Source organism: Pelmatolapia mariae, linkage group LG10_11 (genome assembly GCF_036321145.2).
Source record: "Pelmatolapia mariae isolate MD_Pm_ZW linkage group LG10_11, Pm_UMD_F_2, whole genome shotgun sequence".
NCBI lineage: Eukaryota > Metazoa > Chordata > Actinopteri > Cichliformes > Cichlidae > Pelmatolapia > Pelmatolapia mariae.
Window position 1 is genome coordinate 22,587,743 of NC_086236.1, and position 19,917 is coordinate 22,607,659.

A 19,917-nucleotide genomic window follows, 5' to 3' on the forward strand; every position below is an offset into this window, starting at 1 on the left:
CCTGGCAGATATTTCAACCTTGGTTACGTTTGAATTGGATGCTTATATCAGGCTCTCATTCTGCTCAGCGAGACCTACAGTTACCTTTTTAAAGAAAGAAACAGATATATTGTGTGAGGGAGAGGCAAGTTGTTTTCAGACACCTTACTTTATCATAGCTTTTATTTTACACATTCATATGGCAACATTGAGGTTGTAGTCATGCACACAGCTTTCTCTTTTCTGCTGTTTTTAACTAGGGCTGTATATGTAAGATGGATGTAGCCACAGTGGCATCACTGCTAACTATCAGCTTCGTTAATTCGCTTAGGTTTTAGTGCAAAACACAGATGCAGATATCTAATGATTTGTATCAAATACAAATAAAAAAAGGAGAAATACACTCACCAAACCTCATGTACAAATTTCTTCAATTGCTGCGCTGCACAGCAAGCTGCATTAACTGTCATAATTCTGTTAAAAAAATTCCATAGGTAACAACAACACAAATTTGTGTTTATTTATCTTATAAGCGAGGGACTGTATATCTCTACTCTCATATTTTCAGTGCAAAGAGCCATCCCTCTGATTTTAAGCTAACAATCCTGAAGTGTGAGTTGTAAAAATAATTAAATAAATAAATAAAAATAAAATAGCCCACTGTACAGTGATGATGAAGGGGAAAATTAGCTATAGTGAAACCATTTTTGTATCATCTTTTAAGTTGGGCCTATTAGTTTTCGGTACTTTTAGCTTGCTTTGAATGTCTTGGCAGCAGATATTTTGATATGTTGCTTTCTACTATAATTTAACAACAAGTTTTTGCAATTGCTTTATAAAAATTGATGTCAAGGTGTTCCGTCAGGTTAAAAATTTAATTTAAAAAAACCCTGTTTAGGGGCATTTTGAAAGAAAAATGAGACAACTAAATGTTCATTAAACAATTTTGAGACCACGTGTCTGTGGGTTTTGTTTGGCTATTTTCAGTTTTCTGTTGAGATTTTTTTGTTTATAGTTTTAAAGTTTCCTTTATTTCTGTAATTATAGTAGGGATTTTTTTTAATGGTTGTGCTTATTGTCTCTAGTTTCTGCTTAATCTCTCGACTCCATTTAGTTTTTAGTTCTTGTTTCTTTTGTAATCAGTTTTTAGTGTTAGTTTGGTCTAGCCTCCATGGTGTCATCCTGCGCCTTGTTGTCAAGTCTTTCTCTGTATTACATGCTTCACCTTTTAGTTAGCTCCTGATTTATTCTGTTAGTCCTCTATCTCTTGTGCCTCGCCATTAATCTTTCATCGCTTGTGGTTGTCTTAATTAGTTTCAGGTGTGTCTCTTTACTCTGGTGTTTCCAGTCTCGTGATTACCTACTTTATCTATTTAAAGCCTCGGTTTTCGTGAGTTCTTTGATGAGTCATACTATGTTCTTCTCTGCCGTCTCTTGTTTGCGTGCTGAGGAATTTGTTATTTATTTTATTTTATTTTTTGCTGCCTTTTGGATTACCTGCATCACCTCAATAAAGCTTTCTTTTTGTTTATGGAGTCTACTTCAGAAGCTTGAATTTGGGTCTGCAACCTACAACCCTTGATGCCAGTGGTCACCAGTAAAACTGACGTTTACTCAGTGAGTAAACAGAATTTGTGGCTGCAGAGAGGGACATTTCACCATGGAATGAGACAACTGCAGTAGTTAAATGGTTTACTTTTTCCCATTTTGTTTGTATTTGAATAAAATAAATGTTTGCATAGCTCACTAAATGGCTTTTAGAACAGCTAGACTAGTACTGAACAACCAAACAGAAATGAAAAATCAAATATGAAAAAGGCGCTGGCAGCACACCAAACATTAAACGTACCGTTGGAAAGACTGCAGGGCAGAGGGGAGTAAAGGGGAATGTGAACCAGGAAGAACCAATATCCACTTGAGATTGTTTTTCCCCTGTCAACATTAAATATGAAGATGTGAAAGGAGAATAATTCACTAGTTGAAACAAACAGGCAGCAGATTTGACTATCATGATTTCATTGTTTAAACTCTTTGTTTGAGGTTGACGAAGGTAAAAGCAGAAACATTTACAATTAAGTGTAGACCAGTGTTAATTAATATTATAAATTATTATGAATTAATCTTTATGTATAAATCTACTTTTGGTTTTATAAAGTATTGGAGATATATTTTTATTTGTTTGTGTAACTGATATTAAATGATGCTTATAAATGAGCCTGAAGTGGATGTTTTCTTAACTTAGAAATAAATCATCTGGTTTTTGCCAGGTCCTAAAATTCAGTAAATACAATCTCAGACCCAAAAAATAAATGAATAAAAATTCAAAAGTAGTGTAAACAACTAAGCAGACCTAATGAGTCAGCCTAACAACCTTTAGCAGCAATAATTTGAAGTAATCATTTTCTATGAGTTTCTCTCTCTCACCTTGTGGTAGAGACATTTTATCCCACTCTCCTTTACAGCATTACTTCAGTTCATTGAGGATTGTGGCCAGTTCATTTATGCACTCTCAAGGGCTCGCCACACCATTTCAATTTGGTTGACATCTGGACTTTAACTGAGCTGCAACACCTGATTCTTTTCTGTTTCAGCCATTCTTTTGTAGATTTGCTGGTGTTGGGATCTGTATGCATCTGTATGGGACTGGGATCATTGTCTTGTTGCATGACCCAGTTTTGGCCAAGCTGTAGCTGTCGGACAGATGGCCTCACATTTGGCTCTAGAATGCTTTGATATACAAAGGAGTTCATGGCCGACTTAATGTGTGCAAGGTGCTCAGGTTCTGTGGCTCGAAAGGAAGACCAAATCACCATCCCTCCACTACGGTTGAGAGTCGATATGAGGTCTTTGCTGCGTTTGGTTTTCACCAAACATGGCACTGTGCATTACGCCCAAACATCTCCACTTCGGAGAAATACACTGTTGCAAATTAAAGCTCTACTGCAATGTTCTTTTCAAAGAGAAGTCTTTCTTCTGACAACATTTCCAAACAAGCCATACTTTTCAGTCTTTTTCTGATTGTAATGTCATGAACTTTAACATTTAATATGCTAACTAAGGCCTGGAGAGTCTGAGATGTAGCTCTGAAGGTTTTTTGCAATTTCTCAGAGCATTGCACAATCTGACCTTTGGCTAAATTTGCATGCACATCCACTTCCACTTTATTTTTTTCAAAATTTGCTTTTTACATTTTCTTGTATTCACATTATATGTATCCATAATCGTATTATGGATACATCGTGGGCGATCGTGGTTCAAGAGTTGGCAGTTCGTCTTGTAATCGGAAGGTTGCCGGTTCGAGCCCCGGCTCGGACAGTCTCGGCCGGGCAAGACACTTCACCTACTGCCTACTGGTGATGGCCAGAGGGGTCGATAGCGCAATATGGCAGCCTCGCAGTCTGCCCCAGGACAGCTGTGGCTACAATATAGCTATAGTGTATAGAAATGTTCTTACCCTGTCCAAGAAATAAATGTACAAGCAAAATTATCACTGGATTTACAAAATGTGTACACTGGTAAAGTTTGTTCTTACCACCATGCATATGTTGGTCAGTCAGAATCAATCTAAATCAACAGGTAATCTAAGGAGCTTGGAAAGAAAAGCGACTGGACTTCTCTAAGTTTCTTGAAGATGCTTTACCTCTCATCCAAGAAGCTTCTTCAATTCTAGGACCAAATGGTGGAGAGTCCCAGGTGTTTAAGCCCTAGTTGTTCCTTAAGAGAGTCGTTGACCCACTATTGATCATGTTCCTCATCACATGAGCCAAGATGTGAAAAAGGGTGTGGGTCATTATCAGCAGAGGTTTCATGTGAAACCATTGTGAGGCCTTGTCTCATCATATCATGTGACCTATAGAGATCAACTGACGCAAGGTGTGAGTGGGCGTTACGGCATCAGGGAAGGGGTCTCATAACTGGACTGTAGATGGCTGACAGTTGGTGTCGTAACCCACCGTCTCTGTTCAAAGATGGCCGTTCACAGTGGACATACATGGCTTCTTTCACTTCCCTTTCAAACCGTTTGTCTTCTCTGTTCTCTTTTGGCATCCTCAAAAGAGTGACTTTTGACCTTTAGCTGCAAATGTACAGCTGAGTGTTGTCCTGTCGAGGTGGCTCTTCTGTGTTGTGCCATGCGTTTATCAAGTGGCTGTTTGGTTTCTCCAATGTCTGAGCACTCCTCGCTGCACAAACTTGCTAAATAAGGGATGACAATGTTGTTCGGTTTGTCCTTCTGTTTCTCCCCAGCTGGTGTCTGACCTTCTTTTTTGTGCATCTTTGCTGATTTGATGAAAGCCCAATTAGGATAACCACATGTTTTAAGAGCTTTCTTTGCATGTGTGTGTTCCTTCTTTTTCTTTTCTGGCTTAGAGGGAACATTTTCTGCCCGGTGTTGTAGGGTCCTGATTACTCCAGGTTTTTCTTCCAGAGGATGGTGGGTGTCAAAGAGTAGGTACTGGTCCGTGTGTGGGGGGCTTCCGGTAAACCTTACACCGCACAGTCCAGAAATGGCAAACTCTTATCCTTTGTATCTTCCCTGGTGAACTTTGTTTCTATCCACAAAGTTGATGTGAACAGTGAAGGCTTCTACTTCTTGGGTTTTGATTTTGACCCAGTTGTCATCTACATATCTGTACCAGTGACTTTGAAGAAGCATAAATGAGTCCAGTCGCTTTTCTTTCCAAGCTTCTTTGATTACCATGACCTGTATGACTGAGAACCTACACAGACTAAATCAACAGGCTTGTGACAATCTGGATAATTTCCATTCGTCTATATAATGAAACATGTTTACTTAAGTTAAGTGGAAAAAACCATAAAGTTGTTGTATGAGCAGGAAGTAGGAGAAAGTCTGGCTAAAGAAAATAAAACAATAGTGTCTGAGAACAAAGCCAGAAAAATCACATCGCAGCTAATGACAGTGAGACCAGACTAATTTTGAAGTTGCATTGCCACAGATCAGCTTCATTTATGTGGGATAAAACTATCCAGACTGTTTAAGGTGCAAGCAATGAGTGAAAAGCACTGTTGGATCCTGAAGGAATGTGTTCTATCGCTTGCATGACTTACATTACCTTAACAAATCAGATCAGATAGGCCCAGCAGCAGAAAGGAGGTAAAATGTCAAGCTGACTGTAAAGATGGTCTTAGGAAGAGTTTGCCTCAGAGTCCTCAGTCCTCACTCCAAAATAAGAAGAAGAAAAAAGGAGGGGGGGATCACATGCAGGCCCCAGTCTCATTTCTATGGCAACCTGAATGCTATTATAGCACCTTGCCATTCATTATGAAAGGACTTCAGTTGGTGAGCAAGATGGGGTGGGGAGCGGGACAGATAGTGCAATGCTGCATTTTCCTTGCTCACAGCCAGAAAACAGGAGGAAAAGTAATAAACTTGTAAAAGCAAAAACTGCAAGTACACAGCATAGAGCTGAAAAGTTTACCATTAACGACAAAACATGACTATTAATGCAAAATGGCCTGTGACTGAATGGGTGCTAAAAATTCCACCATGACTTGAATTGATATTTGGGTTGCAAATTGGGTTTAAAACCAGTAACTAAATAGTGTGAAAAGAAGCATCTCAAACCTAAAATAGGTCATAACAGCAAAGACAGTAATTATCATGGAGGATGCTGTTAGCGGCTTCAGGTGTGCAAAAAATATTTGAGTTTTAGAAAAGAGAGTGGAGAGTTTGGCAATGTTCTCCATTTTGCCAGCCTCGTTGTCTTTTCATCTCTTTCTTCCACTTTCAGAAGGGTCTACAGCATGTTGAAATTTGAAAAATGCTTTAACATATTAAAATTGTCGTATTTATGTATATTTTAACCAAAATTACAATGTCAGTGATTTGGCTGGAAACTTTACTTTTTGATAAAGCTTACAGTTAAGGCTGGTTTAGGTGACCCTGAATCCTCCCGTAACAAATAAGTGAACATGAAAGCAAACCACAAGTGAAAGTTGTCTCAGATGAGAGTCAAACTCTGCTTTCCTGGTCAAAGGTGAGGTGGATTTTTTTTCTTAGCACTACTCCTATATGTTGTTTCAGGAACGCCTACATGGGTTGTGTCAGATTTTAAAAAGAGTCGATATAATCGGTTTGTCAGAGGACTTGTTGAGCAGTCAAGACCCTAGGAAGCAAACTGTGCTTTTCTAAAGCGCTGACGCATGTTGATGCACGTCGACACCTGAAATCAAGGCAGCAATGTCAATGATCCACAGTCTGCTCACTGCGTGAGACAGCTCGAAAAGTAGTGAGTAACAGGATCTTGATCATAGTTTAGATTTTTAAAGTACTAAACCAGCATTATCAAAGGAAAACACTGCTCACAAAATAAAATGTCTTATATAGTAGCTATAAAATATATTTAATCCATGATAATACATAGTTTATATAGTAATACCTTAAATGTCCTTTGACTATTACTGCATGCATCTGTGAACCACAGGCTCAGCACATGGACACAATGACCACAGCCATTATACAACATGAAGTAAATGTTATCATTTTAGGTTTCATTTTTAATGCTCTTAAATAGCAAAAATAGTTTTATTTTATTAATGACATAAATGAAAAAATAGTTACTCCTCACACCAGTTTGGCTCGGTAAGTGGGGAACATTTTCCTTCCACTCAGCTGACCACAGTTCGAGTAGCAGGATTTCACTGAACCACAAGCAAAAATACGTCCTTTAGCCAAAGTTAGCAAAATCCGATACCGAGCCCAAACTCTTCAAAGATAATTTGACTTGTTTAAACTCTACATGTAACTGAATACCGTATGCTTGTGTGGGTCGTTAGTATAATCCATTAAGCCTACCTCAGTGTGGGGGAGCAAACTGCCCCTAATGAGTCCACATAAATAAAGTGCTAATGAAAGTGAAATAAGTCTAACTGCACTCAACAAATAGCCCACCTGCCATATCTCTGTTTGCAGACACAGAAAGGTGGGCAAATGAGGCAGTTATTTGTGAAAGGACAATCTAAAGTAAGTCTTTACGATTCAGTAGGTTGCGAGTTTAGTTAAATACATTTCAGTTCTGGGAGCAGCGCTGCTGTTGCTAACTGTGAGAATACTTAGTGGGGTTAGTGTGACAGTGCATTAGCAGCCCGAGTCCATTCTCTGCGTCCCCAGAGAGACCAGAGCGGGCATATTAACATTCTCCTCAGAAGGGCCACAGGATCTGCCTTCAATGCCGTCTGACTCCAAACAAAAGACAGTGTGTGTGTGTGTGTGTGTGTGTGTGTGTGTGTGTGTGTGTGTGTGTGTGTGTGCGTGTGTTTGAGTGTGAGTGTGAGATGCAGACAGGCTGGGAGTGTGCATGTGTAACTGTGTGCAAGACGAGGAGACAAAAAGGAGGGAGAAAGAACAAGAGAAAACCGTCTATAGGAGGAGGAGGTAAGTTTCAGTATATATTTACCGTTGCTGGGTGTCTATAGTTTAATAATGTAACCACACTGCGTGCTGCAAATCAATGTGTAAGGAATATTTTCTGGTAAACGAGTCCTCTTTTCAACTTGTTTCTTTTCTCCAAGTTTAAAAAGATCAATTTCCGTAACATCTACAAATGAAGGACAAAATTGAAGATATCGATATAATGACCTGACTTATATTTATGTTTTATTTCTTTTTGACCAATCATTAAATCCACAACATTCACAACAACCTCTCAGACTCTCTTAAGGTTTTCTTTATTTTTTATTTTTGAGCAAAACTTTATATATATAAAAAAACTGAATTAGTTGCTATGCAAACTGTAACCAGGTGAATCATAAGCAACACCTCTTACTCATATACCGTTTCTATTTTTATTTAGGCACTTGTGTTTATGTAATGTTTTTTGATGTCTGTTTTTTTCAAACCTGGAACATGTATTGCTTTTATATACAAGCTGTAATATGTGAGTGGGTTTCCTTAAATTTAATTACATGGTATATGCCGGCGATGGTTTCTGGCATCATCGTTTCATACAGTACCCGGTAGCAACTGTAGACCACTGACTTCCTATGCATAACTCAAACATCTGGCCTTCATCACTCAGTGCCTGAAATCTTTCTGCATTCCATGTGCAAACTGCACCATGTCATGCAATCTATGTCTACTCTGCTGCTGTGAAGATAATTCACTGCAGTCTACCAGGAAAGGCTAGTCTCTTCTCTTATTCATGACTGCAATATGTAAGTAATGCAGCAAATCACTAGCTTTGCAGTTGTTTAATCGCAAGCCAAAATACTGGAACACTGGACACTTTAAAAAAAAAATGCAGACAGGTACACTGAAGGATATGAATATTGGCACAAACTTTAATGGAAATCCATCCAGTATTTGGTGACTTATGAATTTTAAAACCACATACACCCGTACATCATTGTGCTGGTAGCACTAGAGGAGAAAGTTAGGGATTGTCTGCAGATGCATCTTCTGGGAGAACAATGAATGTCAAAACCTTTTGGTTTTTGGTTGGTTCCTCACTGAAAATGAGGAAAAATTTTATTCCGGGAGAAACAAAGTCTCAAGTATGGATCCTCTGGGTGAGGAAATGGCACTTGTTAGCAGATTATCCTGTTTTCCAAAGATTTTGCATTTATTTCTGAAGGAGCAATTAAATGTGAACACCTGACAAAGGACGTTTGTGATTTTGACTTTATTTACTTTTGACAGCTGTGCATTATATATATGTAACAATAAGGTGGGCCCAGATACACCTGTAACTCTTTTTAAGAAGTCATGCTTTGACAGAAAAAGAGGAAGAATGAATAGTTCATGTCACATGCACAAACCTTGGGATTCTCCACCCATTCCCAGCTGGGATTTACATACTTTTTGGACTGCAATTCTGGTAAATGGTGTAACGGATTCCAGGACAGTCGATATGGAATAATAAAGAATGCAACATCTTTGCATTCGACACTCAGTAAGTATGCTCCACAAACTCTCCACTGAAGGCTGAACTGCTTCTATTTATACTACAAATGGGAAAACAAAAGAACAAATGAGGCGCTCATTGTTGACCCTGAATGATCAACGTCCTCCGCTCTTGTCCAAAAGAAATTCTTCCAATCGTTAACTGCTTACGTCATTACTCAAGCCGGAGAGTTGAGAGCTTTATTTCTGTTAACTGGATCATAAAAACATAGCAGGACAACTCCCAAGCTGACTGAAGGCTCACTTTGGATTATAATGAATTATTTCATTGGACAAGCTCTCTGAACTTGTATTGTGATGTTCCAGTATGGAGCTTACCTTCCAGTAAGAAATTCATATTTGCTCTTATGTGCTTTCTGCATAAATTGGACTTTTTGACAGTGAATAATTCCTCTAAATGGGATCTAATTGTGCAGCCATTCTTAGCTGATGGACTGCAAGTGTTCTGTATTAGCCATGTGATAGACTGGTAATGAGTCCACAGTATATCCTGCATTTTGCCCAAAGATGACTTGGATGGACGGATTTAAAAATGGATTTAAAAATGAATTTAAAATGCAGCAATATTGCTTCGGTATTGTTTCAGCGATCTGCTCTGAAGTCTCTGAAACTCCAACTGAATTTGAAATTTCAAACTAGATTAATAACATTCATGAAAACTATCAGTTGACAATTGTTTGCTTTTAATCATTAATTCAAAGTTAACTCTGCGTGAGACCTGGTAGCTCAATAAACTACGAATTCTTTGCTCTGTACGTAATACACTCAAGAATCATTGTAAGAATCATTACACTGTTACTTGGTAACAGTGTAATGATTCCATCCTTACACAATGAGGACAACAAGCAATGTCAGCATTGATTATAGTCAACCACAATGCAGACAATTTAACTTTCTCGGCCAATCTCAGTCTGACTGAGTATGAATTTCACTCCCTGATGACAAGACGCGTAAACAAACAACTGAAGAAACGCAGAAGCATTAATTTCCGAAGGTTTCAGAAATCAGACTGCCTGCAAATGATTCCTGACAAAGTATTAAAAGTACAAATTTTAGACGATCGGCATTTATAGGCCACACGTGTTCAGACAGCTCATCTGCCATCGAGAGCAACTAGGGGTTCAGTGTCCTGCCCAAACCTGCTCCACCACCTGCTCCACCACCTGAGCTCTCTGAATAGGCCAGAACTGCTGGTTCTGTAACTGAAACCACCCCCAACTTATAATGAGCGTTCGTTCGACTGCATTTAAGCACCTAAAGATGGCGGACTGTGTATAAAAGTGGCCAAAATTATTCAACGTCATATTTCTGTCCAATATTTAAAGTATGAACATTAATTGCATCTTGATCATTTCTATCTAATTCTAATTGTACCCTGTATTTCATAGTAATATCAGCAGTGATTTAAACTCTTTTTCTTTTTTAAATTTTCTTCCTTGTTACACATAATAAATATTACTGTGATTTGCATACCTCTTGTAACCCGCTGTCCCACTCAGCTGGTGGGGCAAAGGGTGATCTTCACTGACCTGATGAAGGTAATCATAAGATAAAGGCTGAGAGCATTTTAACCCTGAAGCAAAGCAGCCTTTGACCTTATAAATACAGTATCACTGCAAAGCTACAGTACATGTATACCCAGACACAAGTAAAGTAAAACTGGCAACCTCCGATGCATGGATGTATTCTCCAGGGACAGCTTGTTTTCTTCACCGTCTTTATGATTTCATTAGCATGGTGTCTTCTTGGCATATAGTCTTAGAGGATTGAAGACCTTCTGAACTCACTGCTGTATCACTCTGGCCTCCACCTACACACTTCCACTTGTTTTTCACCAAAGCACGGTTAAATACAGCAATAAGATTTCCATAAGCTGGAATATACTTGCTGTGTTTGTATCCCGCTCTCCTTCTAATGCCCATGTTTTAACCTCATACTGTGAGTACAACAAAAATAATTCAAGGTAGAGTGCACACTTTTTAAATTATTTATGACTTCATTGTAACTTATTTATATTTGCTGGAAAATTATCTATTAGTTAATCTAATTGCGTTGAGACATGAAAGTCGTGTCCTCTGAGTCATTCTGAGCATGTGCAAAGCCTGCTCTCTGCACATATGGTTAAACAGCACAGTTTCTGCCAAACAGAATTAGGAAGACTTTCTTACCGACGCTTGATTCCTCTCTCTTTCTCTTTCTTTCTCACTCCCCTCCTTTCTCTTTCCCACTCTCTCTTTACAGCACACAAGCTCACAAAGATAGCATATACAGTATATGTGCTCAGGCATATGGGCTCTGGAGAAAAATATATACACAGAATAAGGGACAGATTGTGGTTATTGATTTTCTTCGACGGGAGCAATTTTCTTAAATCCTGCAAAGAAGACATGCCACTTTGAATCATTTGTAAATTTGTAAAATAACATTTCACTTATTTTTACTTGTTTTAATGGTGTACGGCATGTCAAATCCTTAGCTAAATCTACATCGGGCATAGTGTGTATTACAATGGTACAGATCTTACTGATGGTTTGAGAGATGCTGACAACACCGTCTGCAGCATCCAATCTGTGGCAGCTATTAAAGAAACACCCAGATAAAAGTTCCAGGTGTGTCTGCTTCTGTGCAGCAACGACATGTGTCCGGTAGCTCGTGCGCAGCACTGTGTTGTGACAAAGCTGCGCACAAACAGGAGTGGCATGGAAACAACCGCAGGCTGAGTTTGATGATTTGGTTTGAGTGCAGCAAAGGCAGGCAGACCAGTAGCACAGGCAGTAACAAGATGGCGGCGGTGTGCAGCAACGAGTGTAGCAAGCTCTGTCCAGGGAGAGAAGAGACAGAAAGACATAAGCGTAACCTACTCAGGGCACGTAAGTGAAAAGTATAACAGTGATTTGAAGCCAGCCTGTTCCACAGGGTGGGGTGGGGCGGGCAGAGCGGCACCAGCACCTACAGGAGCACTCATAGGTAGAGGGGGGTGCGAGAACAATGGAATGGCTGCCTCCCAGACAGAGCTGCCGTACTGCAGTGATGAAGGAACAGGAAGAGGGGGGGGGGAGAGGAATGGCACAGGAGGTAGACACACCTGCTCCTGCTGCTGTTGGAGCAGCTAGTGTAACAACCAGCAGACAAAGAGTAAGCTGAATTCAAGTCCTGCCTCTCATCTAGCGATCAGAGGGCATCTCAGGACTCAGAGTGCAGCAGTGAGGTCACAGCGTAAGGGGTGAGAGCAGGAAATGGCTGGTGAAGAAAGATATAGAGCTGATATGTCTGCAGTTCCCAACATATACTAATAACTCACATTAGACACGTTTATTCACATATTTAGAGATAAAAAAAAGTTTTAAAAAAACCCTCTAAATTGATGAGATTTAAAGGGTTTTACAGTACAGTAAGTGTACAGTGTATGGTTTTGTAACTTACAGTATCAGCTCTTTATTCAGCACCTTTAAATTATACATAAACCTCAGGGAACTGTTACCTGCTGCTTCACTAAATCACTAAACATCACTCGATTCAAATATCAATAGTATTGATACCAGCGCTGGTATTGGTATCAGATCCATACCAATACCAGCGCAATAGCATGGATACTTGTTTCTATCCTCTAAGTTCGGTACGTAGCCCGCTAAATTGTGTTAAAGAAATTTTTTTTTAGAAATATATACCTCAAACATGCACTATGAAAAATGTGGGAACCCTTTTTGTTGACTGTCATATCTATTTTATTTAGAGCCTAAAGCACATTTAAACAACAGAGGCTGACGCTTTAGAGACAGTCAAGTTTGCATTCAGGGTCTTCAAAAATTTCAAAATGCATGAAAAGCAGAAAACGTGTGTTTTACTGTGTTGGATAATTATCGTGGAAAGTAAAAATCAGAGTTATTTAGTGGTCATTAAAATGCATTCAGAATTATCAAATTGAGGATTCTTCTCATAAATGATGACACACTGCTCTCCCCTCCACAATCTGCCGTCATAGATTAAAAGTATTGGTACTGTTACCGGCAGTATGCAGTCTGTATTTATTTGGCGTTGGATTAGTACCAAAATTTTCAGTATCGCACAGCACTACTGCTTTGATTAAATTATAATTATGCATAGAGGACTGGTTAAAAAACATGGTGTGCCTACAACTGTGAGTGAATGACACCAATCAAATACAGTGCATACAGTGTTCAGCTTTAAGTGAAATGTAAATGTTTTTTCTTTTTTTGTTAATTACTGTCAGTCAATAGCCTCTCATATATATATATATATATATATGTATATATACATACACATATATATATATATATGGCAGAAAACACTCAAACATGCGTTGTGTCTGCGATCACTCTACAACTAGTCATCTTTCTTCCTTCCTTCTCGCCGCCTGTCTAAAGTAATCTTCCTTTCCATGTTTGTGCTGAACAAGGTGAACACTGACACCATAACCTACTCCTGCAAATGCACTGCTCCATGCAGGAATCCCCACTAAACTGAGAAAAAATCACATTACCACATTTACATTTAAAAAACAAAACCTGAAGAATAAACAAACTCCTTACCCACCCAGGAAAAACACTTAAAAAGTTAATGTTTGCAGGATTCTAAGAAAGATCGAGATGTGACTGAAAAGTGAAAGGTGAAAGGTAACCAACCTTAAGACCCATCCCTTTGAAAATTTGATCCTATTTCGGACTAGGAATTGATCTCCAAAGACTCAGACTGATAGACAAATAAACTCAACCGCACCTTTCAAATTCAAAAGACTTGAGCTCACCAGCAGAGTTGAGCAGAAACATGTGTCAATATGTAACACGCACACCTGAAATCTACTGAATGTGCTAAAATAGTTTGCTGATTGCAGAGCTACGGTCAAGGATAGATGTAGCACCAAACATTATTATATAACATATTTTCACCAAAGCACCGTTAAATGTGGATTTACAGTGGGGGGGAAAAGGGAGTCATTTAATAACTGGTTTAAAGGTGAACCACATTTAGCTTCTACATGCTATGCAGGCATATACATAACATTTCCAGGTTGCTATAGCCCAAAGTAGCGGTCACAGCACACCTAGGACATGTATGTATGTGTATCTTATTGCAACTAGTCATCTACAGCACTTTCACTATTCAACTAGATTTTAAATGATGAAATCCTAGATAGCTGTGTACTATTTAAATGTCTTTTAGACTTGTAAAGAACAGAAAATTACTCAGTAGGTTTATATGCATAGAAATATCTTTTCAATGGCCTGAAAAGACATCTTTTCATCATTCTCTTTTCAACTAAGTTTGCATGTGAAGGAATGCTTTTCTAAGTCTCTTTTCTTTCCCTCTGACCTAAAGAAGCTACTCTTACCTTTCGTGTTTTAAAGTTGTTGAGATGTCTGGCAAAGTTGTTTTTTCTGCCCCTCTTCAATCAGTTTGTGCTGGGTGAGGTGTGATCATATTTGTACAGTTATATTTAGTCCAATGGATGCCCATCTAGGAATTAATTTGGATCAAATAGATGGACTAGATGCTCAAGCCCGATATTCATTGATTGTTTTGGGGCTAAATGAAGGCCATGACTGACTGACCAGATCAGCTCAGAAAACAGCGTCCATGTGCATCCAGTGTGTGGCGGGCATATTCTGTAGACACATGGGAAATCACAGTGTTGGGATAATACTGAGAATAAAAGTGTTTTCTTATCCTAAACAAACTATTACAGCGAAAACCCCTCAATATGATTACATGGAGCTGTCTGCAGCAGTGGCAAGCTCACATGGATTCAAGTTAACAAAAGATAAAACATCTTCAAGAAATCAGCAAGTCAGATTTTACTCTACAGGGTAGTTAATTATTTATCAGCATGCTCTGCTTCTTTACCCTCATAGAAACTTGGCTAACTTGCATCACATGCTGCTTGCATCCTTACTTCCAGCTTCATCCTCACACAGTAAACTGAAACCAGGCAGAGGACAAAAGCTCTCAATAAGATATGAAGTGCGTGACAATGCAAATGAGCTGCACATTTACAGAAGTCATTGCTCATTAAGAGTGTTTGACCGCATAGTAAAAATGCCCGATTTAATGAATCTCGAAATTCCTCAAGGATGTTGTATGGACCAAAAAAAAAAAGGCTGCTGCTAGAGTCAGAAATGGTGAAACATAGCTTCAAATTAACGTTCAGAAAAAGAGTCGGAGCTCAAAGCTACCTGTCCTTCAAGCACATAATCACATCCCATCCACGCTAATGAAAGAATGAGGACAAAACATCAAACGGTATCCCGGTTCAAATGCTGCTGAAGCTCCCTGGAAAACTTGCAGCAACTTCACAGCGGGTGAAGAGGAGGAAGGAGATATGCAAAAGGGGGACATCCAAGTATGGATAAAAGGAGAGGAAAAACGAAGCCGTTACTGCGTTCGCCGATCGACTACGCAAACAGATGCACGTTTGTGCATATTTTGACACAAAGGATGTTAGTTATAGAAAACATATAACATAAGAGGACTGTATGTTAGTCCTCAGCAGTTTGACACCTGAAGTTGTCACGCATGCGTCAAAACAGGGAGCAGTTCTGCCACACTCATCCTACTCTCCAATGACGCCCATTAAAACACAGAACAAACTATATAAAAGCCTTTTAATGCACCTGAGAGCCGCTACAATTGTGCTTTCATCCATAGCTGATGAGGGGGTCATCTTATGACATGCACGTCAAGGTGTCTTACAATTCCCACTCGACTGTGTAATACTGTTTTGCACCATTATCTTCACACTCGCTTGTAACAAGAAGAGAAAAAAAACAGCGGGCCGAATGCACGTAAGGGTAGGTATAGATGATATAATAGAAAAAGGAAGATGATTATTTTCATGAGGTCAAACACAAGTGTACTGAGCTTTCAGAGTCACGCTCTCACTAGTACTTTGTGCTGCTCTCAAGATAAGGCATGAAGAGCCTGTGGATTGAGTAGTGGAAATAAAATACCCTAAAGCACTGACTTTCATTCTATTGAAAGGGCATTTTGCACTTTGCTGTGTGTTCAAGTTATGCTGTTTATATTATAATTTTCCTCCCCGCTGCGTATAAATTATATTTATTTGGTCAACATCATGTTTCTTTAAGTGTATGACTATACGGTTTATGACGCAGGGTTTAACAGCGAGGTGCGGTTCTTGTGCGGTTTGTCTATGCTAGCATGTGCAACATTAGTCACTGAGGGTGTAACCTAACTCACAAATTCCTCATTCATTCATTGTACCAAGGATTTTGTAAATGTGGGTGTTTTCACCATGTCACCCCACCTCATCTGGACGTCCCTCCATCTCAGTCACATGTCCCTTATACCCACATTCCTCTATCTATCCTACTCCCCCGCCCTCTCCCCCACCCAGTGCCCTGCACACTGTGCCTGCCTCTGGCTCTCAGACTCTCAATATCCTGAAAGAAACCCAATGTTCGTACTTTGCGTTCCTTTCGCGCTTTATTTTTGCACTATTCGTGGATCAAATGAACCTTATGTCACCGTGTCTAGCTTTAAAAAATAAATAAATAAATAAAAAGACGAAACTGTTCCTTCTTCATCGTGCTTTGTGTCTTTCCGCCATGTTAAGCCTTTTCCTTTTTTTGTTCAGAGTTAGAGATGTGTGAGTGCCCCTCGCAGCTCCCAAGAACCCAACCCGTGCACATCACAGCAAAACGTCACAAGTTAGGGTCTCAGGGAATGAGAGAGGTACAGATTGCTCTTTTTTTTTTTTGGTCTGGCCTTTTCTGTGCAACGTACAGTAGATCATCTGCTGCACGAGCACTGTGGCTGAGACTGAAACAGCTCCCTCTATCCCTCGATTTGTGCGGTGCTCTACCTTAAGTCTCAGTTTTGCTCCTTAAGTCGAGTCTGATCTCGGTAAAATGCACAACCCCACCATGCTTTAGCATTTAGCTCATCCATGATCACATTTACAAACAAAATCGTTATATGAGTCAAAAGATCGATATGCATCAGTAAGCACACACTGAAAATGTAATATAAAACCTAACCATATATAATCTTATGATAACTGAACAGACTCATGCTGTGCACACTGTACTCTAGCCATACACACCCAATCAGAAAGCACTTTACCATCACTAATCATAAGGATAGCTCTGCCTCCCTGTCACAACCTGACCAAACCTAGAATAATAATCTGTGTAAAACATCTTTGATTTTTTTTCCAAACCCCGCACTGTGAACGCATACAGCAGCAGCAGCAGCAGCCAGATGACTACAGCAGCAGAGACTACAAATTGACGCCAGTGTCTCACGCTGATAAAAATACACCCTTAACACTAAAAAAGTCCAAGCTCCTTACCACTTACTCCCTCTATGCCAGTGCGATCTCGTGACAAGCCAGGCTTGTCAGTCCTCTGAGACCGCACCTGTCAATCATGCCGCTTTGAGTTTATGGAGGGAAAGCTCATTTGTCAGGTCGCAGAATAAAATCTGACTACCCACAAGATGAAGAGGAGGAGTAGGAGGAGGAAAAAGAGGCTGGGAGGAGCGGTAAGATGAGATGCAAGGAAGGAGAAAAGAAAAAAGAAGAAAAAACTCACCCAGCTGACCGAGGTGGCGGAGGCTGCCGCAGTCTTCTCTGTACGCCTGTGCCGGTCAGCCTAGCAAAGGGAGAGAGGATGTAGCCGGGCAAAAAATCGGAGAGAGAGAGGGGAGAAAAAAATGAATGCTGGAGAGAAGAATAGAGGAAGATTTTAGTGCTGCTAGCGCAGGCTTTGTTGAATGGATAATTCGGGCTAGCACATGAGCCTGCTCTAGCAGATTGCTGCCGTCTAGCCGTCTGCTGCTCAGACATGCAAGACTGTACCATGTGCAGCCAGAGAGAGAGAAAGAGAAGGAGACAGAGACATGAAGGGAGAGATGGAAGGGAGGGCAGATGTTGGGTTAAAGGTTTAATGTAGGTGAACATGAGGAAAAAAAGAGAATAGAATAGAAAAGCAGTGAGGGTGACTGAGACAGCAATACATTTAGTATTACAGGGGAGGGGAAAATGCACAATAATAAATCAAAAACAATCCATGAAAAAGAAACCAGCATAAGAATTGAAAAAATATTCTGTTTAGCTTGGGTCCAACAGTAAAAATCACAAAAATAAACAGCAAAACCACAGCCCAGTAATGTTACACGTATGCTGACTAATACAAGAGAATAAGAGCAAATGACAGGAAGCCATACAGAAAGAGAAAAACAGGATTTTAGAGAGTGTTAAAGTAATATTTTAACCCCCCAGACGTCTGATTTTTAACTAAAAAGAGCTCTACTGCACTAAAGCGCATATTCATCGCCCCGCACATTCAATAATGTACAATCTCAGCTTTCCCCAAAGCTTCCCCCATATGAGTCACAGCTTTACATGAGAAATCAAAAACAAGAAGGATGTTCAGGTTACCGTCAGAATTTGGCAGATCTGGTTAGTAGCTGTGAAAAAAAAAAAGACTGAGACACAGTGTGCCAAAACAGCGACAGGAGTGAATAATAGGAAAAAATGTGTAACGCCTGTTGCTGTAGTCCCTCTGCCTACTGCTGCTCAGCCCTTTCTCCATGTGACACTACTACCCATCTTTTTCTTCCTCTGCCTGTCTGTCTGTTCGTCTCTTGGCTCCATCTGTCTCACATTTTCTTTCTGCACTTGATTGGTGCTTTAGTCTCGCTGTATCACACCTCTCGGCCTGTGTCTGTGCCTCTGTATTTTCTTTCCCTCCTCTGCCTTCCATGCTTCATAGATTGCAGGCTCAAGTCCCCAAGGCTGAAAAACTGAAGAGCCTCTGCTTGCCCCTTTTTTTTCTGTTTGTTACATATAGCATCAAAACAGCAGTAGCAGGGTGGGAAAGAAAATAAATATCACCCATTCATTTCCCTCCCCACAGCTGAAATTACACAGACAAAAGGCCTAGTATATGGAGAAAGAGAGATAAGGGAAGGTAGAGAAATGAGGGAGAGAGACGTGAAGAGAACAAAAGCATACAGTAGCACAACGAGAAGGCAAAGACAGTCAAATAGGAAGTCACAGTTTTATCTTACAATGTCTCTTTCAAGCTCCTTTTTCATTTAAGGCAAACAAAAAAAAAAAATCCTGCTCCAGTAGCATGTCCAGTATTCTGTTCCTGTGTCTCTCGCCCTCTGTGTCTGTGAGTGACTGGGTATTACAGCGTGCGTTTCATGGAGAAAAGGAGGGTGGGAACAAGAGAAAAGGAGGGAGCAAGAGAGAGTGAACGCACCAGTTCAGGGAGCTTCAAAGGAAATGTAACTGGAAGCCTTGTGGTGTGGTGGTCTTATATTTTATCAGTATTAGTCACTGTAAAGCAGTGGAAAAGGCTTGTAAAAAAAAGGGGGGGGCGAGGGGAAGACACGAGACAAGATGGTAGGAAAGCGAGACAAATGGGGAGCAGAGGGAATTACCAGGGTTCTTCTGACGGACAGCACACAATAGGCTGAGATCAGTGACAGCAGAAAAATGGCCTGTGTGGTCCCAACATTATCGCCCCCCACCCCTTTCCCCCTGCTGGTTTAAATAGGTCGTTCTTTTATTTTGAAGTCAATTTAAAAATAATAAATCAGGCAGACAGTTCTCACTTCTTCAGCTCTCATTTACATTTTGCTGTTTTTCTCCCTGTATCATTAGAGCCTCGTTCTTTTCTTTCTTCTTCTTCGTTTTTTTTTTTAAATCAAAAATTCACTTTTAAGGCATCTCTCCTTGCTCGCGGACATCACATGTCACGATGTCTGAAAGGCATCACGTGCACTTCAGTGCGGCAAAGGGTCCCTTCATTTATGCTCAGTTTTACTTCCACCTTGTCTCTGCACACTAACACGACAAGAGTCAACCGGGACTATTTATAGAAATTTCCAAAGAAGACAAAAAACCTGCACAGATTCCACAGCGAGGGTGGGCCGTGTGTGCTGGGTGGGGGGTCAGTCAGGGAGAGCTCCTTTATGCCTCCTGCTGTATAATGTAATGCACTACCACATGGCAACAACAAACCACCGAG

The 19,917-nt window shown here is 40.1% G+C and overlaps 1 long non-coding RNA gene across 3 annotated transcripts in view; it reads right to left on the reverse strand.

Moving 5' to 3' along the window:
* Positions 1-7,803: 7,803 nt before the first annotated feature.
* The window catches only part of LOC134637039 (uncharacterized), a 35,073-nt gene continuing 22,959 nt past the window's right edge, over positions 7,804-19,917 (reverse strand). For 2 of the 3 annotated variants that reach the window (XR_010095050.1, XR_010095049.1), the window contains 2 exons: positions 17,470-17,729; positions 7,804-11,716 (listed from right to left, as the gene is read on the reverse strand). This is a non-coding gene — a long non-coding RNA (uncharacterized LOC134637039). The remainder of the gene's footprint in view (positions 11,717-17,469; positions 17,730-19,917) is intronic. The other variant, XR_010095051.1, reaches the window with a different exon arrangement.